The sequence below is a fragment of the Engraulis encrasicolus genome, chromosome 3 (genome assembly GCF_034702125.1).
Source record: "Engraulis encrasicolus isolate BLACKSEA-1 chromosome 3, IST_EnEncr_1.0, whole genome shotgun sequence".
Taxonomy (NCBI): Eukaryota; Metazoa; Chordata; class Actinopteri; order Clupeiformes; family Engraulidae; genus Engraulis; species Engraulis encrasicolus.
The window spans coordinates 36,548,190-36,556,674 of NC_085859.1; the positions used below are offsets into that span (position 1 = coordinate 36,548,190).

At 43.3% G+C, this 8,485-nt stretch overlaps 1 long non-coding RNA gene across 2 annotated transcripts; it reads right to left on the minus strand.

Moving 5' to 3' along the window:
* Nucleotides 1-2,150: 2,150 nt before the first annotated feature.
* On the minus strand, nucleotides 2,151-5,456 carry LOC134446072 (uncharacterized). Of its 2 annotated transcripts, none has more exons than XR_010034374.1 (3): nucleotides 5,335-5,456; nucleotides 4,565-5,220; nucleotides 2,151-2,266 (listed from the first exon to the last, which is right to left on the minus strand). It is a non-coding gene; the product is annotated as an uncharacterized LOC134446072 (long non-coding RNA). The 2 variants fall into 2 exon arrangements; XR_010034373.1 differs by lacking the exon at nucleotides 2,151-2,266 and having other exon boundaries at nucleotides 3,123-4,675; nucleotides 4,915-5,220.
* Between the last annotated feature and the right edge of the window lie 3,029 nt (nucleotides 5,457-8,485).

Below are 8,485 nucleotides of genomic sequence, written 5' to 3' on the forward strand. Positions count from 1 at the left end.
CCTGCCCTAGAGCATTAACACACCAAATCTGGGAGAAATCCATCCACCCAGTCAGAAGTTATGGGCCACACAAAAATTCGGCCATCTTGAATTCAGCCATCTTGAAAGTGTTGACCTCCAAACTCGAATCAGTTCATGAACCTGCCCTAGAGCATTAACACACCAAATCTGGGACAAATCCAAACATCCGTTCAAAAGTTATCGCGTTAACACAAAAAACGTGACGCGGCGGCGGCGGCGGCGCACGCAAAACCATTACATCCCCGACGCTCCGCGTTTCGGGGATATAATAATATGATGAATGAAAATGAATATGGCACAAATGAGTAATAATTACATTAGTAGAAATAGACAGAACCCCTAATAGAGCGGTGTAGTGTGTGTGTGTGTGTGTGTGTGTGTGTGTGTGTGTGTGTGTGTGTGTGTGTGTGTGTGTGTGCGTGCGTGCGTGCGTGTGTGTGTGTGTGTGTGTGTGTGTGTGTGTGTGTGTGTGTGTGTGTGTGTGTGTGTGTGTGTGTGTGTGGGCGCGCGCTCGTGCATGTAAACTAGTCTAGATGTGTGTACATGCTTTGGTGAGCTCTATAAGACACATTTCATCTTGGCTTGCAGGCTTAATCCAGTCTGCTTTGGGCTGCGTGCTGCTGTAAAAGAACTAGTGGTGGGCCGTTATCGGCGTTAACGTGCTGCGATAATGTGAGACTCTTGTCGCGCGATAAAGAAAATATCGCACGTTAATCTATTCTCAAAATATAGGTTTGGAGTTTGGGTATGCACGTCACCATAGCGTTTAATTGACAGACGCTTTTAGACTGCGCTCCAGTCGCTTCTCCTCTCTCCACCTGTTGTTTCAGCAGACCTACTAAATATGAAGTGTTTGCATGCTGAAAACATTAATCCATCTGCCGTGGTAGTTGTTGTTTGAATGCTTTTTCATAAGTGGTAGACTAAAGAGACGTTATTGTTTGAGGTGAAGCATAGAGAGACATTATTGTGTGTGAGTAGCTACCAGCCCGACATAGCCTACATTTCCTCACACATTGCATAGAATACATAAACAACTTCCAGAAATCTTGCCTGTGCTATAATTGCAAAACATTCCGTGTGATAGTCCTATGCATTTTGAAGATTGTCAAACTGAAACTGTCAATATCTACTCTCGCTGAATGTTTGTGTTGCAATCGCGCACATTTGCGATTCAGTGAGATATTCTCATGTCCGACGGTAATAAACCTCGCGGTTGTCGCGCTTGACTTTTTTTTTTTGCAAACTGAATTCATGTCGAGTTGTAACTCATCTGGCATTCTAACTCTGAGAACAACTGTCAAATCGCCGTGTGTCAGTGCTGTAGGTTCTACAAGTAGATAGGCATATCCAGAGCTGTAGAGAAAAGAGTTGGAGCATCCTTTGATCTTTGCCGACGAGTGGTCACGTGGTTTGCGTAGTCTACGCCCACCGCAGAAGGGTCCTATACACCGGGAGCTGTCAATACATTTCATTGAGCGAGAGCGTCCTTTAACGGTAATTATATCAGATTATGCCGCCCCCAAAAGAACGAGTTCGTTTTGTTTTTTGTAGGCCATTTTATGGCCTTCATTGTCATATAAAAACATTGAAGTGTCAGTACCGTAATACGGTAATATCATTGCAGTTACACTTTGGGAGGGAAACGTCATCTTAGCTAGGAAGCTCCATTACTTACCATTGAGATGCTAATTGTCCGTAGCCCTTGATAATGTCTATTTGTTTTGGATTCAGCAGATTTGCAGTAGGATATTTTAATGGGTAAAATACTTCCAATACATAAAAAGATAAATACATAAACCCAGCATGTCCCAGTTGTAGGCCTACAGTAATATAGCATTTGTTAATTTCAGCCTTTATGATGCTGGTCATCAGACCTGTCAAACCACTCAATGCAGGATGCAAATGAACATGAACATGATGCAATGAACATGAAGTAAATAACCCACAGCTGTACAACCTGTGCTTGAATGGTTCAATCTTTTATTTGAAATAAAAAAAATACTCCAAATAGAAACATAAACAGCCCAAACAAAATAACTATGAATAAAACGGCATGTCTGTGTACATGAACACGTGTGTGTGTGTGTGTGTGTGTGTGTGTGTGTGTGTGTGTGTGTGTGTGTGTGTGTGTGTGTGTGTGTGTGTGTGTGTGTGTGTGTGTGTGTGTGTGAAATCAATAATGCATGAAGAATTGGAATTCACTGGAACATGCTGCAACTTCCAATGCATTGAAAGCATCAACCTATGACCAGAGAGGAGCAGACAGGAGAAGAAAAAAGAGAGAGATTTATTTATATACATGGCATGGCTGTTGGTGCTGAAAGGGATTGATTTGAATATTTCAGAAAAGACTGATCTGCTGGGATATTCACACATAACCATCTCTGGGGTTAACAAACAATGGTAAGGGGGGGGGGAATACAGTGAGCAGCGATTCTGTGGGCAAAAATGTCTTGTTGATGGCAGAGGAGAATAGCCAGACTGGTTGGAGCTGATACAAAGGCAACATTAAGTCAAATAACCACTCAGTACAACAAAGGTATGCATAAGAGAATCCCTGATTACACAGCACATCTTGAGGCAAATGGGTTACAGCAGCAGAAAAACACATTTGGTGCCACTCCTGTCAGCCAAGAACAGGAAAATGAGGCAACAATTTCGACTGGCTCACCATAAACGACACTAAAAGATCGGAAAAATGTTGCCTAGTCTGATGAGTCTTGATATCTACATCTACACTCTCAGGTGGAATTGACAGAATTTTGTCGATAACAACATGAAAAGATGGACTCTGTCTTACATCAACGTTTCATGCAGGAGATATAATGGCATAGGGATATTTCCTAAGCACATTTTGGGCCAATTAGAACCAATTTATATTTGTTGGAATGCCACAGCCTACCCAAGACTTTGTTTAAAGGTACAGTGCCAAAATGGTAGGCCACACCCTGGAGGGACATTTATTGGAAAGTTAAATGGATCACACAGCAAGAATGGCGGACAAGATTGCTCTGGACCCTTTGCTAAACCAATAATTAGTGTTCCTCCCTTCTGGAAGAAATTTTAGAATGTCTTGCTGCTGAAAAAAAATATATATAAACACCATTTTCACCCTCATCCTATAGTATTGCTTCACAGAAGTGGAGAACAGTAGAATGCACACATCTACATGGAAAGCATATTTTTTTTAATACCACAGAGGAATATTTTAAGTTTTTTTTTTGGCAACTTAATTTATTGTACTGTGCTGCCCTAACAGCTTGGGCCTAGAGGACCTAGAGGACAAGACCAATGGCCATATTGTTTTTAAATGCCTGTTTACATGTGGATTGTGGAGAAGTGTCACGCTAGACAAATTTCTGTGAAAACAGACACTAAAAGTTAGTTATCTGATCTTACAAGGGTGAAAACAGACACTAAAAGTTAGTTATCTGATCTTACAAGGGTGGCAAGACTAGGCATTGCAACTATGCTGCCCATTCCTACTTGTCATTAACATTTATTAAAGTAATACATTTAAATTCACTGTGACACAGTACTCCACAAAATTCAAGTGAACACTGCACACTAGAAAATTGCATTTCTGCCTCATCCATGCAAGGGGGCAGTCCCCAATGGCGCAGTGTGGCGGGACGGTACCATGATCAGGGTACCTCAGTCAGGGAGGAGGATGGGGGAGAGCACTGGTTAATTACTCCCCGCACCAACCTGGCGGGTCGGAGTCGAACCAGCATCCTTTGGGCTACAAGTCTGACACCCTAACCGCTTACCCACGAATACGACACAAATACCATTGTCTTGACACCCTGTCTGTCAACAGTCACTTTCACTAGTCCATACCTTTGAAAACTGTCCTCTGGTATTTCATGACCCAGTCTTGACTCAATTAACTTGTTGAATGGTTGTTCGGCGTCTTCCATTCTTACCTTGGCTATGTCTCTGAGTGCTCAATACCCTGTGCTTCTTAAAATACTCCTGTCCTGCACACCTTCCAGGCCATTCACAATCTTGCAACAATCTTGCCTTGCCATTCCCTCTCGCTACCTCGGTTTGTCCTCGACCATCCTCCTCTCTGTCCCTCTGCCCATCTCAGTACCATGGGGAATAGAGCTTTTCAGTTGCTCTGCTCCTCAGCTCTGGAATGCACTGCCCCCTGACTTATTACCCAAGTTCAAATGCAGACTAAAAACTCATTTGTTTCAGTTAGCCTATTCCTTAGGACTTTTTAACTACCGTTTTATTTTTGTTAAAAATGTGTTAATGTGTCTTCGTTTTATTATTACTTCTCTCTGATCCTTGAATGTTTTGAAAGGCACTTTTATTCTCTTGTTACCGTAGTTTCATTTGAATTCCATTGGGATGGCGTATAGAAACAAAAAAAAGACAACTATGTTGCTGTGCACATATATCCGGCCCTACTAGTCTGACCAAAGTCCTATACATTTTGCAGCTAAAGACCTCAATCACCGGAAATACAAAATGTTAGACACAGATATAATATTACTTACTGTAAGGGTCCTCAAAAGGTTAGTTAGGTTACCTTATCAGTGCAACTCAAGAAAGCCACCACCTGCAACTAAGCCATTTCTGGCAAAAGCACTTCCCCATCAACAGCAGCAGTCTCATGCAGTAGGAGCAGAATCATTTCCACCTGTAACACAACTCAATGGGAATACAAAAGACAAAAACAGTGATATTAGTCAAATGTTGAACTGGATCTGGACGGTTAAATATTTCACAGCCAGTCACTGCTGATTGAAAGAAGTGATTTTCAATGAATCTGTGGTATCATTATGACCAAGTGAATAATTACAACAGATGACAGCTATGATTCTAGCACTTGGTAGACACACCACCACCACCAGCCACCCATCCACCAAATGCACTCACAAAAGCGGAGTCCTGTGTGCTATACCATCTGGCCGGATACGTCATCAAGGGTGTACTAGGCGGCTCTTTGTGTTCGGCCTGTAAGCCTGCCTTAAGGAACAGTGACGACGCTGTACCGGACAACGCCACACTGCTGCAGATGAAGGAGTACAGAGAGGGCGCACTTCACCAGCCATCTGCGGATGTATTCTCTTTACTGCAGCACGTTGAGCAGCTGTTCCGGGCCAGGACATCAGAAGCCCTAATGGAGTGCTCAGTCAGTGAACTAGTGGAAGAGGCCATGACTGTGAAATCAAACCTTCCATCCTGCCATGATGTCAAGAGGAGAGTGATCACCAAATACACCAGGTTGAGGCTCAGGATTGCAGGTAAATGCATCAATAATGAAAGGGAAGAACCATGGGAAGGGAAAAAAGCTACCTTGGCAGTAAAAGTCAAGCAAAGAAGGCTCCACCTCCTGCCAAATCCCTTCCGATGGCTGTAGCGGTCCCCACCAACACCACCAGTCTGCACCAGCCTGCTGTAGCGGTCTCCACCAACAATCTGCTATAACCTAGATCCGAACAGAAAAATGACAACATGAACATCACCATTTCAATGCCTCGCAGTTCATTGTGAATCTAGCTATCGTAAAGATACACGAGTAATGTAAGCTTAATGTCAGCTTAACAAGAAATGAGCAGGTAACATCACCATTGTATACTACCCAAAAACAACAAATGACATCCTCGGAGACTGTACTTGTGATAGCCTGTGTCGACTCGACACACGACACAGTAGACACTCAATGGCACAAAAATCCCAAATTCTACTTAAGTAATACCTGAAGCCATGAACATCAGCATTTGAATGCCTCGTAGTCCATTATTGGATCTAGTTAGATAGCATAAAGATCTCCGTGCATCAACTAACTTGTTGACATTAGCTTCCAGCTAGCTTAGAAACATTAGCTATTTATAAATGACCGATAAGCAAATAGCTCTGAAATCAAACACAACGACTGTATGGATATTGACAGAAGACAACAGGACGGTATCTTATAAAATATGTGACATGTCATCGTTTAAAATATAGATTGAAAGGTAGCATCGATGTTTTGCGAACACGGCAAATCCAAAGTTGAACCAGAAGCGCCGTGTTGAAAACGCTAGCTATTACCACACGATTAACGGTTTTTCACATTACCATTGTGATTTTATATTACCCAAACTGGCAAAATTACATCCTCAGAGACTGTACTTGTGATAGCTTACGCTGACAAAGACAGACAACTTTGATTAATCTCCCTATTTTATCAACTTACCTGGGAAGTGGTCGACACGCCAACGACACTCAATGGCGTCCCCGTTGCTGCACAGGACCCTTTGAGCAAAATGAAGTGACGGCGAAACCCCGGATGTAGAGCAGCCATGCTCGTCCGCGGCCGTCAACGGCTTCAGGACAACTCTTTCTCTACAGCTCTGGGCATATCCAGTAGCCTGGCTCTGTTGAGGGCTGCTGTACTACGCGCAGAGCTCCTCCCTCTCTTAAAGGAGCCGCTGCTCCTTTTAACAGTCAGTGGCAGATTTTTTTCTCTCTCTCTCTCTCTCTCTCTCTCTCTCTCTCTCTCTCTCTCTCTCTCTCTCTCTCTCTCTCTCTCTCTCTCTCTCTCTCTCTCTCTCTCTGCCCATTAGAAATGCTGAATTGTTGAGGTAATATTGTTTAAATAGCCGAAATGTTTGATAGATCTGTATTTGCCTCTACAACTTATAGCGCTGTTCATTTTGAAATTTCAGTATGTTAGGCCTATAACTGTAAATGCTTCCTAACATATTGGACACACTTTACACATATTGCTGTGTTTTTTCATCTCCAAGTATCAACATTACCATTTTTTGAAGATGAGATGCATTTTTGAAAAAAAAGATGAGCTCTGGTCTAATGCGCCATCTGTCTTAAGAAACCCCAAGGTTTTTTTCGGCATTATTTCGCTATCGTGCCTATTCTGAATGAGCCATTTTGATATAGATTAATCTAGATTAATCTAGATTAATTTCATAATTACAGTGAGATTAATCTAGATTAAAAAAATTAATCTATGCCCACCCCTAATCAGAATGCTTCAGGTTCCATGAAGTGGTAGCCTAACGGTAGGGACACATAGGAGGCGAAGCGAAGAGAGGCGAAATCCAACCGTCATCAGGTCGTCGGGGTGAATCAAATTGAATGGAACAGTTATGTTGTTGATTTGATTGGGCTGCGGCAGGCGAATTCGCTCCTCATTTGCATAACATTAAACTTTCTTTAATTTCGCTTTGCTTCACTCCTGTTCGCTTGCTTTCGCTTGCCTTCGCCTCTCTCATAGGAATGAATGGCAAAGTTTGCAAATTTGCGTGTATGTGTCCCTACCGTAATATCATAGAACTAATACATACTGTATTATTTCTATGGCCTAATGTAAGTGAGGTCAGTAGATGACATCATGGATGAGTCATGGAGTGTCCCTTATGGCTGTGTTGGTGTTTGGGGAGGGCTGTAGGGGGCTTAGGGGTCACTTATATCCCAGCTCTCTCCTCCCCTCTCCTCTCCTCTCCTCCCATGATATCACTGAAGATATGCAGACACAAATACAGACAGACACGCATGCCTGTGCGTGCACGCACACAGAGGCACACAGACTCACATATGCATACACACACACACACACACACACACACACACACACACACACACACACACACACACACACACACACACACACACACACACACACACACACACACACACACACAGATACTGTACAGACAGACAGACACGCATGCATGTGCAAGCGCACACAAAGACCTCCACATCTCCACACAGACAAACAGACAGACAGACAAACAGACAGACACACACACACACGCACGCACGCACGCACACACACAGACTGTATTCACTGACGTCATCATGATTATAATGTATCCTACTCAGGGCCAGTGACAGCTTTGGCTGGGCCCAGGACAAAGTTGTCTGAAAGGGCCCCCCAGCCCAATACATGGAACGTAATGAGGACCCATTTCTGGGGTTTCCCCATCTCTCCCTGGGCCCGTGACAACTGTCCTCTTTATCCCCCCCCCCTGCTGTCGGCATCCCTTATCCTACTGAGTGTGTGTCCCCGTTAACTACATGCCCATCTTTCTGTCTGCACCATTTTAATGGTATATACAGTACTGTATCATGCCCTCCAACTCCTTGAATTTTCACTAAGTGCTTTCCCACAGGTGCATTAGACATTGAAGTGGCCTATATGAAAAGCAAATGGCAAAAAAACAAAAAGAAAAATCCTGACCGAACGCAGCACCGCAGACTGGAGCAGACTGTCAAAGTTTTAAAATAGATTTTGTGCAGGGGGAAAAGCCGCTCTTTTAGCCGTTCGTTTTTTTTTTCTTTTTCTTTAATGCCACTGCAATTCATCAGTCAGTTCATCATGTGGAAAAGGGATATAGACTGCAGAAAGTTCAAGCACTTTTTGGGTGCGTTTTGTGGATGGAATATTACAGTAGCCAGTCAGTCGAGTCGCTCAGCCTGAGCACCGTTGAACTCGGTAAAC